General features: G+C 41.8%; 1 protein-coding gene across 1 annotated transcript in view; it reads left to right on the top strand.

Annotated features, from left to right (window-relative positions):
• The first annotated feature begins 571 nt into the window (after positions 1-571).
• LOC113416405 (solute carrier family 71 member 2-like) overlaps positions 572-14,192 on the top strand; it is a 151,726-nt gene continuing 138,105 nt past the window's right edge. Inside the window, exon 1 of the mRNA XM_026674271.2 lies at positions 572-711. The gene's annotated coding sequence lies outside the window, so the exon portion shown is untranslated. The remainder of the gene's footprint in view (positions 712-14,192) is intronic.

Here is a 14,192-nt window from a genome sequence, read left to right as displayed (position 1 = left end):
AGCTTCCCACTCCCATGATGACATTCGCTGCTACATTAAAATAACCCTGTAACTTGTGAAGGTGGCATGACAGCATGCCAGGGAATTTTCAACCAGACGCTTTTCCAACAGTGACTTAGTGTAGGAATGAAAGAGGATGAGTTCTAAAGCATGTATCTATGAAAGCATAAGCTTCAGGAACACAATACTGAAATTGATTGAAAAGATGGAAGCTTCCTTGGGGGCCGATGTGTAATGGCCTGGGAACAGGAGGAATGGGGAGGGAGAGGCCCAAATTTTCTATGCTAGGAAAATAAGAAATGAGAAGGGAAACAGAAACTCAGCAGGAGATTCTTGGAAACTTTGCGATTCAAAAGGAAAGTGAAGTGGAAACAAATTTTGCAGCATTTTCTAATAAACTAGAACAGAGTCAGAGATATATTGACTCAGCTTCTAAAAACAAATGACATCATGAGAACAGGAAGACAGGCTCAAAGTGGTGCAAAACATTCCACTTGAACTACGCCAAATTGAGGCAAGTTGGTAAAGCAAGGAGCTAATGTGTATCAGCTGGAAGGCAGCTTTGAAATGGGAATAATATCAGCTTAAGTAGGAGCTGTGGTGGCACAGTGATTAGAATGCAGTGCTGCAGGCTAATTCTGCTGACTGCCAGAAGTTCAGCAGTTCGATTCTCATCGGCTCAAGTTTGAGTCAGCCTTCCAGCCTCCTGAGGTGAGTAAAATGAAGACCCAGATTGTTGCGGGCATATGCTGACTCTCTAAACCACTTAGAGAGGGCTGTAAAGCAGTGAAGTGATATATAAGTCTAAGTGCTATTGTTTTTTTCTATTTATGATATTGTAGATAATATTGGAAAACAATTTTACAATTGGGCATTCCCAATTTTAAAAAAGATACAGGTACTTGACAGCTTATAACTTCATTAAGTTAGAGCAGCACTGAAAAAAGAGCCTTATGATCATTTTTCATACTTACAACTGTTGCAACATCCCCATGGTCACATGATCAAAATTCAGATACCTGGCAACTGGCATATATATCTATGAGAGATGCATTGTCCCAGGGTCATGTGATCATTTTTGTGATTTATGACAAGCAACATCAATGGGGAAACCACTGTCCAGTATCCAAGGTATTCTGGTTCCTATTCTACATTGCTGTTTTGGTTCTGATGGAATGGCAACTTCTGTTCCTGCTGTATTTGGGGTGTGGAGGCCCTTTTTTAAAAAAGCAGTTGGTGGACCAGTCAACTGGTTGACCTAATTTATTTACAGATTGGTTAAAGAGGTACAATGGGATGCCAGATTTTTTTACTCCCAGGAACCAGTTGAAAGTAGTTGACTTCTTTTCCCACTTGTCTGTTCGTACTTGGTTTGCAATGTAAAAAACTGATAGAAAGCTGTGTGTATGAACCTTCTGCCTAGCACCTAGATATTCCCTAATAGCAAATCTGCAAAGACCCAAACATACCCAGATAAGGATGTGTTGTAATGACGAGGCAGTCGAGTTGTTTGATCATGAACAACTGAATTATGATGATGATCTTTATTGGAGTATAGTCTTGCATTTATATAAATTTTTAGTTATCCTCCATCATTGGTTAACTTTGGTTACTGCTTAACTTTCGTTACTGTTTAGTACATGTTAAGTATGGAGAATAACGGAGACCAGACATCTGACCAGTGACTTCAACTCTTTAATAAGTAATAGAACATAACAGAGCAACGCTATGGGCAGCAGTAACCCTTTTATAGGGTTAGCTGCTGCCTTATTAACCAATGAAAATGTGCAACAAGTTCAAACTACTAACCAATAAGAAAAGTCCCAAAAGTGGCCAATCAGGGACTAGTTCTGGCCCAATCCCAAGTTGTTGTATAAGGACCAATCTAGTGTGCAGGTTTTCAACCCCTAATTTGCATTTAGGTTATTCACTTTTATTGATTCACAACACCCCTCCCCTTGGGTTCCGTTTGAGGAGCTGTAAAAAATCCTCAAGATAGGCAGGCCATTTGGTCTGCCTGGATGATTTCGAGGCTCCACCGGGTTTTGTCTAATGTCGGTTCCGGTGGAGCGCTTGGATGACCTTTTGTTAAATTCTATTTCGCTGCACGGCGATTCCGTGCTGCATTCACTGTGGTTGTCTCTGCTACTCCGTGTTTCTTCGGGTTTTGCAGTTCGTTTTCCCCCGTATTAAAGTTCCCTGAAAAGGTCAACTCCCTCCCGCTTCACGTTCCGGTGCTTCGCTGGGCTGTAGAGTTCCCGTTGACCTGCTATTAGTTGTATCAAAGTCAATTCCTCGATACTTCCTCCCCTTGAGTTGGTGAACCCGGGAGTCATGGCCGCTGGGTGGTAATCTCGATCGGAGCTGGTCTATGTGGCGTTTCCCACCCTCCCATCGTCTGTTAGCAAGCAGTAAGATCTAGGCCCGGTGAGGTGGGTAATGGTTGCGGGTATCCATAACGGTCGCGGAAAAGTTTTTGGCAAAGATTAAATCGCCTACCTTAAATTCCCGGCATTTGCTGCTGGAGCCGAAAGGTTTTTCCGTGAAAGCGGGTGGAGCCGGTCAAGGTGCGATCGTATTTTCCGCCCCATAAGAAGTTCAGCGGTGTTTTGTTGGTGCTGCAACAAGAGAATTCGATTTATTTTCTCGTCGATGTTGCCAAATTCCATTTTGTGAAGGGTCTTTTTTACAAATTGTACCATGCGTTCTGCACGTCCATTCGCCGCAGGGTGCGCGGGTGAGGTTAGCGCATGGCGGATGCCCCGATCAGCAAGATATTGTTCAAAGGGCAATGCAGTGAACTGTGGGCGTTGTCCGAGACCAACACGTCCGAAACCCGTGTGTGGCAAATAGTCTGTTTAATTTATTAATAACTGAGTCTGTTGTAGTTGTGTGCATTCGATGAATCTGAGCCAGTTAGAATAGGCGTCGACAGTAATCAGGAAAGTGTGACCTTTGGTAGGCCCCGCAAAGTCATATGAATACGGGACCACGGTCCCCTCGGCGTTCCCATTGGTTGGGCTTGCTTTAGGTGGGGCATTGCTGACGTCCTGGCAATGTTGGCAGTAGCGACCCAGGCCTCGATTCTTTTGTCGATTCCCGGCCACCAAGCATAACTGCGTGCAGTGATTTCATCCGCACAATACCCGGATGTCCCTCATGCAATACCGCCAAAACAGTCTGTTGCAATTTGCCAGGGATTACGACTCGATCGCCCCACAAGATACAACCTTTTGGGAAAACAGCTCGGTTTGGCGGGCTTTGAAAGGCGCCCATTCCGGTGCTATTTGGTCCGTCGGCCACCCCGTTCAACCCAGCGTAGTATGTGTTGCAGAACTGGGTCACGTATCGTTCAAAAGCAATGTCTCTAGCCGTCAAGGGTGGTGCATGTAGAGCTTTGATCTGTAGTGTTGAGAGGGTTGGGGCTGGATCCACAACAGTGTCTGGGAGCGGTGTTCTGCTCAATGCATCGGCGTGGAGAATCGATTTCCCGGGCGGTGTTGCAAGGTGTAGTTGTAGGCCGCCAGGAATTCAGACCAACGAGTCAATCTAGGGATAATATATACGGGGTTGGTTTATTACCCGCAATGATCCCCAGTAGCGGTTTATGATCAGTGATTATTGTAACGCACGGCCATAAACATATTCATGAAATCTTTTAACTGCAGCAACAATAGCTAAAGCTTCTTTGTCCAGCTGACTATAATTTCGTTCAGCTTTAGCTAAAGTTCGCGAAAAAAACACGATGGGGGCCTCCGCTCCGTTTCGTAACACGTGGGCCAGAATTGCCCCAACCCCAAAAGGTGATGCATAACACGTGATAGTGAGCGGCAGAGTCTCGTTGTACTGCATAAGTACTGAATCAGAAGTTAGCAATTTCTTTCTTTTTTTTTTTTTAAAACAAGTTTTATTAAAAGTTTCAACAACAAACAAATCATTACATATTAAATCTTTCCCTGTCTTTCTACAATAATTTCCCCAATATTCTCATAAAACACAAACAAACACAAACAAACATAAAAAAATCTTTTAGTAAAGTACCTTGGCCCCAGTTACCTCTCTCTTTGCATGGGCTAAAATAATAGCGCATATCACTCTTCACAATTCTATCTTATTTAATCCATCTTAATTAAATCATTAAATTTGTATCTTTTGCCCATTCATTATCCCTCTATCTCTTCTTATAATAAAAAGAATTTCTCCTGAAATCACTAATCAGAGTATGATGCCTTTCTATCCTCCCCTAAGTTAGTAAAATTAAAATTCAACATAACAAATACCCAATTTGGTTCTGCTTGGTACATTCTATCCACCAAAAATGTTTAAATACATTGTATCCTCCTTTTCTTCGATATTTTATTACATTTCAAAAATCAATCATTATTAAATCAATCATTATTAAAAACTTCAACATTTCAAATTTTAAACTTCAACATTTTAATTTCTTATTAAATCTTAAACCATTCTAATTTACTATTTCAAATATAAATGTTACAATACCATCTTCTGTACCTTAGCAGAATCTTTCTTACAGAAATTTATATTTCATCCTTTGTCTCTAAAAAATCCCTCTTCTCCCATCCAATTTTAAAGCTTTGAGGCTTTTCTCCCCTTTCCCCTTTCTTTCTTCCCCACCAAATCTTCCTACCCCCTTCTTCTTCTAACCTCTGCCTTGCTGGGATCCTTCTCTGTTGTGTTCCTTTTTCTCTTGTTTGTTATCATTATATTTATTTTGCATCATATTTTCTCTTTCTCAAATATTTTTTTAAATCTTAAGTCCTTCATTTTCCTTGCTCTCTTCCTTCCTTCTTCCTTAGATAAGTTTTGGGATTCAATGAAGATGGCGTCTTCGTCTCTTCCTTGTTGTTCTTCTTCCGTTTCCATCTGTTCCATTGTCTGTTGGTAATTGACCAGCGCCATTTCTAGAAATAGAAAAGCTTTTTCCATGCCATCTTTGCAGGCTGCTTTTGTTTGCTCATATTCATCCCTCAGGTCTTCAAAAGAAAGCCATTATAAATAAATCTTTTCTTTTCTTTATTCCTCTTCCTTCTTACACCAACCAAATATTCCGAGAGAAAGGCAAAACAATCCCAAAATCCACAATCCTCAATAAATCCAAGCAAGCCAAAATTCCCCCTTCCTCTTCCAGGGTGGTATCAAACAAATAAAAAAAAAAAAGAGTCCAAATCTATATTTTAAAGCCTTATTAAGATTATATTTCTGTCCTCAAGTCTTCAAGGCATCTCCTCCAACAATATCCAAATTTATATATTTTCTTTATCCTCTCCCTTCGGCTTAATTCCGTCGGGAGGGAGAGTAATGCCTTCCCTTCAGCACCTCAAAATAGCCGCTTTTTTTTTCTCTTGTGGAAAAAATCATCAAAAAACCATCTTTTCCAGGAATTAAATTAGATAAATCTCAAAGCCCTGGGTCAACCAAGAAGAACTTTCACTTTCAATAACTTTCTCTTCTTCCTCCTGCGCATACTTGCCCGGTTGTCAACTTCTTTGTGGCGGCCATTACGGACCGCCGCTGCACCGTCCTGGTAAAAGGGGTTCTGCCGGCCAGGGGGGGTCTGCAACACCCCAAACCCTTCCTCCGGATCCCCTTACCTTCAGCTACCCCTGCAGGGCAGCCTTGCTCCGCACCCGTCCGGGTCGGAGCCCAAAACACTAGGCAGCGGCAGGGATCGCAGCAGCACCGCGAATCCCTACCAGCTCGCCGAAGCCGACAAACCGAAACTCTCCTGAAGTTAGCAATTTCTTTACTTGTTGGAAAGCATGTTGTTCCCATTGCCCCCAAACCCACGTTGCTTTTTTGTCTAATAGTCTATGCAATGGTTCAGCTACTGTTGCTTTGTGGGGTAAAACACATTATAGAAATTGATAAGTCCAAGGAACGCCTGTAGGTCTGCCTTGTTCCTTGGAGTGGGTGCCTTTTTAATTGCTCGTAATTTGTCTTCGATTGGGATGAATTCCTTGGCTGTCCAGGAGATATCCCAAAATTCTACTTTTCGGTACATAACTGGCATTTATCTTTTTTTTACTCTGAGGCCTGCATTTTGGAATCTTCAAAACCTCTCTGAGTCGTTTTTCTAGGATGTCTTTGTTAGGTGCGCGATGAGTACATCGTCAGAAATATGGGACAACGCCTTTTATCCCTTGTAACAACCTTTCCATTAAACTCTGGAAGATTCTAGGGGCGACGCTTACCGGGTGGGCGGTTGCATTTAAATGCGCCCTATGTGTTACAATCGTTTGCGCCTCGGCTGTGGTTGGGTCTACAGGCAATTGTTGATATGCCTGGGCTAGATCTAGTTTGGCGAAAACTTTCCGCCGCCTAGGGAATGGAGTAAATGTTGCACTACCGGTACTGGATAAGCACTTTGCTGCAGTGCGTGGTTTAATGTGGCTTTGATAGTCTCCGCAAATTCTTAGGGACCCATCAGGCTTGATAGGCGTCACTATCGGGGTTTCCCAACGAAGGGCATGGTCGGTGGGTTCCAGTACGCCCTGCGCTATTAGTTTATCGAATTGTTCGTCGATTTTAGGCTTCAAGGCGAACGGCACCCGGCCGCAGCTTAAGGCGGATGGGTGCTATCTCAGGGTTCAAGTTAAACGAGATTGGGGTCCCCTTATACTTGCCTAGTCCGTTCGCGAAACGTCTTGGAATTCTTGCAGTGCTTCCTCCCAATCAACGCTCTCGGCCTTGTGGACTCCGGCTACGGTGATCCCGAGCGGCCTGAACCATTGAAGACTAGGCCTGTCTCAATCCATGACCGTTAGTGGTAGTGCGACGGTGCGGTCTTTGAATGAGACCTGGAATTTGCGGGACCCGACAAGCGGAAATTCTGTTACCCTGATAGTCTTTGAGTATAACCCTTTGAGGTTAAGGTCTTGGCGGCGGATCGTGGGAATGAGCTGTTGGAGGCGTTTTCCACGATACCATCGAGAGGGAAGATCCGAGTCTACCTCCATCACGCAAGGTTTGTTTTCGATGGCGACCTTTACTCGGATTTTCCCGGCATCAAGGGATGTAGCGTGGCCTATGGTGATTGTTTGGTGGGTCTCTTCCCGCCGGGTTTCTTCACGCCTGGTGGAAGTGGTGGACGGTTTGTTTCTGTAGGTGTGGTTCAATTTTCTCGGTGTGTGCCAGAAGAATCCGGAAGACTGGCATTCGGCCTGTCGGGTTTGGAGTTCTGTTTGCTTCTGCAAACCTTTGCGATGCATGTGACCTCGTCTCCCACAATGGCGGCAGAGTGCGTCGAGGAATTTGCAGCCGGATTGTGGGTGATTGGCTCCACAGCGGCACACGGTCGCAATGAGTGTTGTGTTGACTGGTCTCTCTCCGTTGAGTCGGTTGACCTCTTCCCTCATCGCTGTCGGACGGGGACTCTAGGTCTTCGTGGTGAGTTGATTCCAGGTGTCTCTCCGAGCGGCGAGGTATCAGTGGCGAGTTTACGTAGCGGTGCGTTGGTGCGGCGCATTTGGGCTGCCGACTTCTTGGTCACCTCTGCTGCCAAGGCTTCTTCAAGGGCATCGGTGAGGCTGATGTCCCCCTTAGCCATAATTTTGCTCTGGATCGCGCCGTCTTCTAGGCCCAGAACCAGGCGGTCCCGGAGGGCTTCTTCTAAGTCTGCGAACCCGCAGAGGCCTCCTAGGTTCCGGAGGTCCGCGATGTAATTGCAAGGCTTTCGCCCTTCCATTGGTCCCTCTGGTAATATTCATGTCTTCTTACTAAGGTTGGCACGGTGGGCGCGTAGTGAGCCCGTAGTAACGCTCGGGGCGTCCCAGTCCATTTCTTTTACCTCTGCTGGCTTGGCAAGCGACTTTGCCATTTAAACACGGTTGGCCCACAATGAGTTAGAAAGATAGCTCTTTTTTGCCGGTTGTCGCATCTTTCAAATTGTTGGTCTCCAGAAACATCTGGAACCGATCCATGTAGGCCTCCCAGTCTTCGGTTTCTGGGTTGAATGGAGTGGGTGGTATGGCACCGCTGGCCATGTTGCCGTTGATGGTGCGTGTTCAACCACGTGCTCTGTTAGTTGCTCTGTAGGTTAGTCAGCTCTTGGTCTCCGAATCCCACCTTTGTCGCCAGTGTTAAGTATGGAGAATAACGGAGACCAGACATCTGACCAGTGACTTCGACTCTTTAATAAGTAATAGAACATAACAGAGCAACGCTATGGGCAGCAGTAACCCTTTTATAGGGTTAGCTGCTGCCTTATTAACCAATGAAAATGTGCAACAAGTTCAAACTACTAACCAATAAGAAAAGTCCCAAAAGTGGCCAATCAGGGACTAGTTCTGGCCCAATCCCAAGTTGTTGTATAAGGACCAATCTAGTGTGCAAGTTTTCAACCCCTAATTTGCATTTAGGTTATTCACTTTTATTGATTCACAACAGTACAGTAATCCATACAATTAATTATCTCTAGTTAAAGTCTAACATATGTCTACTTCCCCTCTCTAATCCTCCTTTATCCATAGATTAGTGACTTTGTTTGCCTGAGTTGTATTTGCTTGGAAACATTCTTTATCTGAGGTTTGCCATCCGAGATTGGAACAGTCCTGCAATTACAACTATACAAGGATGTCCTTGGCACTTGGCCCAAGGACCAAACTCAGGAGAGAAGACATAATTTTTAAAAGAGCTATCCAATTTTGGCAACTTTAAAATTTGTGGACTTCAACTCCCAATGAGGCTGGCTGAGGAATTCTGGGAGTTGAGGTCCACAGATTTCAAAGTTGCTAAGGTTGAATACTCCTGGTGTAGATCACTGAGATGTTCCTTTGGACAGGCTGAGGATGTTGTCTGCTATTTTGAAGGAATCTCTGGAGGCAGAATGGGCATGGGTTTGGATAACATTTCTCTTCTGTTTCTCTCTGTACTTAAAATACTCTGTACTTCATATAGAAGATAATCTTTTGTTGCAACGCCTGTGTTCCTTGAATATGGCATTGCCTTTAATCCTAGCAGCATATCTTGGCTTGTCTAGCCACTTCTGCCAATTGACTAGTCTGTCCCTGGCTTAACACATATAGTTGTAAAAGTAATTGGTATTGACTCTTGAACTTCTATAGTTTGGCTGAATTCCTTTTCCTGTAGCCACTGGTCTGAGAAGATAGTTTGGTTACTCTTTATGAAAGGCACAAATATAGTTTCAACTTACCAATACATTTTTTATCTATTACCCTTTTGGATAAACATAGTGACCTGCAGGCTGAAATTGGATATAAGGCTAAATAAAATAATTCTCAATATCAGCTTTCAACAACTTATACTCATCAGCTATTCCTCAGCTGGGTAAACTCAAATCATCACAAGGTGGTAATTATAAGTAATACTTGGCTCATAACCATTTGAACTTATAATGGTGCTGGAAACAGTAACTTATGATTGGTCCTCACCCTTATATCCATTGCAGCATCCCTACAGTCACATAATCACAATTTGGGGCACTTGCGGCATCCTCTGGTCACATGATCATCATTTATGAACTTCTCAGGAGGCCTCTGGCAAGATAGGTCAATGAGGGATGCAAATCTGCTTAACAACTGCTTGACTCACTTAACAACTATGGTGATTCACTTAAAGATTGTGGTAAAAACAAGGTCATAAATGCAGTGTCACTCATTTAAAGACTGCATCACAGTGACAGAAGTTCTGATCTCATTTAAGATGGTAAATCAAGGGCTACCTGTAAGGAAAAAAAACTCTGACTCTTTAGTGCCACTGAGTGGTAGATAAGTTGATAAGCCAACTGGTTGACAGATCTATAACCAGTTTGGATAAATTGTGTTGCTGTGCCTGACAGACGAATACTTCCATCACAAACCCTTTCTTAATTTAACTCCCAGAATTCCTCAATCAACCCCACCTTGGAAGTGGAAGTCCACAAGTCTCAAACTTGCAAGAACACCTGCAGCATACATCCAGATGACCACAATGCTGAAATTAAGAGACACAAATCTTTTGCTGCCTTTTAGTGTTAAGTTGATCAAGTGAGAGTCCTTTGGAGAAAATAGAAAAAGTATTGGACCAGTACATATTACCTGTTAGCTCTTGGATGAGACCAGAGCAGGAATAAACTCCACAGGAGGCTAAACGCTACTTTTATTTAGATTAACTATAGTGACGTGAGCTTGTCAGTCTGATTGTGCTCTCACCACTCTGCTTTTATAACCATATGAATTAGGAAGGTGTCTCTCTGAGATGTTTGTGCATGCTTTCTATATGTGCCAGACCTAATCTATACGCTTCTTCTTTCTCTCAAGGCCATCCTCTTTATTCTCTGTGGTACCATCCAACAGACATTGTATATGGAGATTACTGACTGCTATTCCCATGGTTACTGACATTTGAATTTCACCCACAAAAAAAGGCCAATTGCTAATCTTACAGTGTTTCATGGAGGAGTTATACTGATGACACTACAGTATGGACCTGTTCCAGAAGCATGTCATGCTACGGAGATAGCACAGTTTAGGCTGATATTATCTCCTCTTTACTCTGGGACAATAGCAAAGCATTGTGAAGCCTCTATGTGAATGAACTCCCATAAAGAGTGAAGCTAATAAATAGATTACTGTATTCAGAGAAAGACCCAGAAAAATATAAGAAATGTTACTTTTGTTGTAAAAAAAATAATGAATAGACTGGCTTGGATATCATTTAAGGAAAGACTGCTGGAACAGGATGAAAAAAGCTATGCGAGAATCAAAAATGGGTAAAACTGTGTTATAATGACTTAGAGGAGGGGATAGAAGGGGAACTCATCAAATTAGCAGATGACACCAAGCTGGCAGGAATAGCCAACGCTCCAGAAGATAGGCTCAAGATACAAGAAGGATCTTGAAAGACTTGAACCCTGGGCCCTATCTAACAAAATGAAATTCAGTGTAGAGAAAAGTAAGGTTTTACATTTAGGCAAGGAAAACCAAATGCAGATGTACAGAATAGTCAATCCCTGGCTCAACAGTTGTAACTGTGAGATGGCTCTTGGAGTCCTAATGGACAATCACTTAAATGCAGCAGTATGTTGCAGCTGCCAAAAAAAAAAAAAAAAGCCAACAAATCGTAGGCTGCATTAATAGAGAGGTAGAATCAAGATCACGTGAAGTGTTAATACCACCTTATAATGCCTTGGTAAGACCACACTTGGAATATTGCATCCAGTTTTGGTCACCACAATATAAAAAAGATGTTGAAATTTTAGAAAGAGTGCAGACCAGACATGGATCCAATTTCATCTGGGCCACTGTGTATTGCATTTGTTTGCTTGTTTTTAAAGCATAGTGGTTGCTTTATATTGGCCAGGTGAGCCCATGCAAAAGGTAATTAGCACATACATTATAGGAGGCGAATCAACATACTGTGGCTTCTTGCAAGCTGTCACTTCATTGGTGTTGTACCAGAACGTAAGTGCTTGACACTAGAACTCAGGATGTCTTATGAACATAATGTATGCTGAGTTCCTTTGATGTTAAATCAACAGTTTATTTAATTTAATTATGTTGCCAGTGGCCAAGTATCATTTGAGACAGAACCTGTGCATGGTTGTATTCAATGCCGCAATATAATTCATGTTTCTAGGGACAATTATACAATAGGCATATAGCTCCTGTTGAATGATTGAAAGCATATGAAACTCTTGGAGGAAATCTCTCAAACATGACTATGCAACATACTGCACAATACTCTATGCCAGTGTTTCTCAACCTTGACTTGAAGACATCTGGACTTCAACCCCCAGAATTCCCCAGCCAGCCCTACTGGGAGTTGAAGTCTAGATGTAGTAAAGTTGCCAAGGTTGAGACACACTGCTCTATGCTCAGGTCAAACAGCCCTGTTAGGTCCTGAATGAACTAAAAAAGGTTATCTCCTAATTTATCACTTGCAGCATAAAAATAGAAACACAGAGCTGGCTAACCACTCAAGCATACAATAACTTAATTTCATGAGCTCACAGTCCTTGGAAATATGGGGGAAGTTCAGGAACAAATGAAGATGAGCCCCAGATTTAACACAGCTTTTGCCAACACTTGTTTTGCGGGGTGTTTCAGACCCTAAGTTTGCTTTTTTTTTTTTTTTTTTAAAAAAGAAAGTATCAATACAGTCCTTGATATACAAGCCCAAAATTTCTGTTGCTAAATGTTATGTATATCTAAATAACGTAGTTGGGTTGACAATATATAAACTACAAATATATATGTTTGTAGCTTTAAGGAAAAATACTGTAATGTATTATGCCGTGTTCTGGTTGGTTAATTATGCTACAAGTTGCCATAAAGAGGGAGCTATAGATCATGGTTTAATTCTCTTTCTCTTTTTCACTGATGATCTCTCTTGATACTGATATTGACTGATTACAGACCGATACTGACTAACCCTGTTTATTTTGATATTCTGTTGATATCGAAGGTTATTTGTTGTATTATGGTTTGATATTTGTCTGCTGTAAAAGACATGGAACAGTAAGAAGACTTTATAACTAGATGTAAGAAGACTTTATAACTGGATATTTCTGGACTGTTAAAAACGTGTATGACATGGACTGTTTATTGGACTGTGCTATTTCTTCAAGTAAACATTAATACAACTTGTTCAACTCTGTGTGGCTGTATATTTCTTCATAACTGTTTTCATAAACCGTTTTCTGTGTGCATATCCTTTTTATACAAAGGTTACTCTGCACATATACTAACACTAAGCAAGACAGTTAATAAATGAATTTTACCCCATTTTATGACATTTCTTGCTACAGTTGTTAAATGGATCACTGAAGTTGTAAGGTTAATGATATGGCTGTTGAGTTGAGTTTCTGCATTGACTTTGTCAGGTCACAAAAACGATCACGATTCCAGGACACTGCAACTATCATAAATATCAATCACTTGTCAAGCCTCTGAATTTTGTTAATGTGACCATGGGGATGCTACAATGGTCATAAGTATGAAAAACAGTCATTAGTCACTTTTTTCAGTGCCATTGTAACTTTGAACAGTTACTAAATGAACTGTTGTAGCTCAAACTATCTGCAAATATTGGCTTTTTTTTTGTTTGCCAATTTTATACTGAGATTTCCCAGGATTTGAGCAACATGATGCTAAAACCAAAACTGAATAGAGATCTGCTTGATAGAGAAAGAAGGAGGGGGGCTAAGTGCTATGGCAACCATTTTTCATGCTAGCTGGAATTTGGTGTATTCATACATATCCAAGGAAAGTCTTCCTAGCTATAGCTTTTTGGAGCTCAATATAGAATACTGATGAGGTGGCATTCTTTTTTTTTTTTTTTGAAATTATGTTTATGTTGAGATTTGAGGTAAATCAAGCAATCTTATCAAATCCTAGGAGGAGGAGGAGAGGGTGCAGGAGGAGAAGGAGAAAGAGGAAGTAGTAAAGAGGAGGAGGAGGAGAAAGAGGAGGAGGAGGAGGAGGAGGAGGAGGAGGAGGAGGAGGGGGAGGAGGAGGAGGAGGAGGAGAAACAAAAGATAGTAGTAATACTTTGGGGGGGGGGTGTTTATGTTTTAGTTGTTGAAAGGGGAAGACATTTATTCCAAAAGAGATAGGTATCTATTCCACCCCTTCTGAGCAATTCAAACACCATAGTGAGGCTGTGCAGTGCCAAAGCTGCATCTTTAAGGTGCTATAGACAGATGATTCATTCATGTTCTAAAGTGGAGATTAAATTTGAAATATTCTCCAGCCTTATCTTTCCTTCATCTATGGGTTCGTCTTTTACACTGTTTAGAAGATTTTTGAAGCTGGAGTGAAGCCACTATGAGTCCAGTGAAGGAACTACAGATACAGGAAAGTTGAGGTGACTGACTGAAGGACACATTTAGCCACTTGTTTATCGGGTAAATTTTGTCACAGCATTATATCTTTAATTTCAACTTTCAGCTGCAAAACAGGAAAGCAATACGTTTTCATCAGTTGATCAATGTGATGATAAAATAATAAGGATATATTTACTAATTCTGCAGCATTAGAGATATCTCAATGGGATTGACATCTGAATAGTCATATATGGGGGAGGGGAAGTGAGTTGTTATATACTATTAAGAATTGAACCCTAATATCCCTTTTTTTTTTTTTACCCTAAGCCAAAATGTTGCTTACCATTACTCTGATAATCACAAATGTGGCTATTAAAGAATGATAGCATATTCTTTAGACACATCTTAA

This window comes from Notechis scutatus, chromosome 2, assembly GCF_049901735.1.
Source record: "Notechis scutatus isolate UNSWTSFEM ecotype Mainland chromosome 2, rNotScu1.2, whole genome shotgun sequence".
Classification (NCBI taxonomy): Eukaryota; Metazoa; Chordata; class Lepidosauria; order Squamata; family Elapidae; genus Notechis; species Notechis scutatus.
Note: the sequence above shows the minus strand (reverse complement) of the source record. Positions and strands in the feature narration are given on the sequence as shown.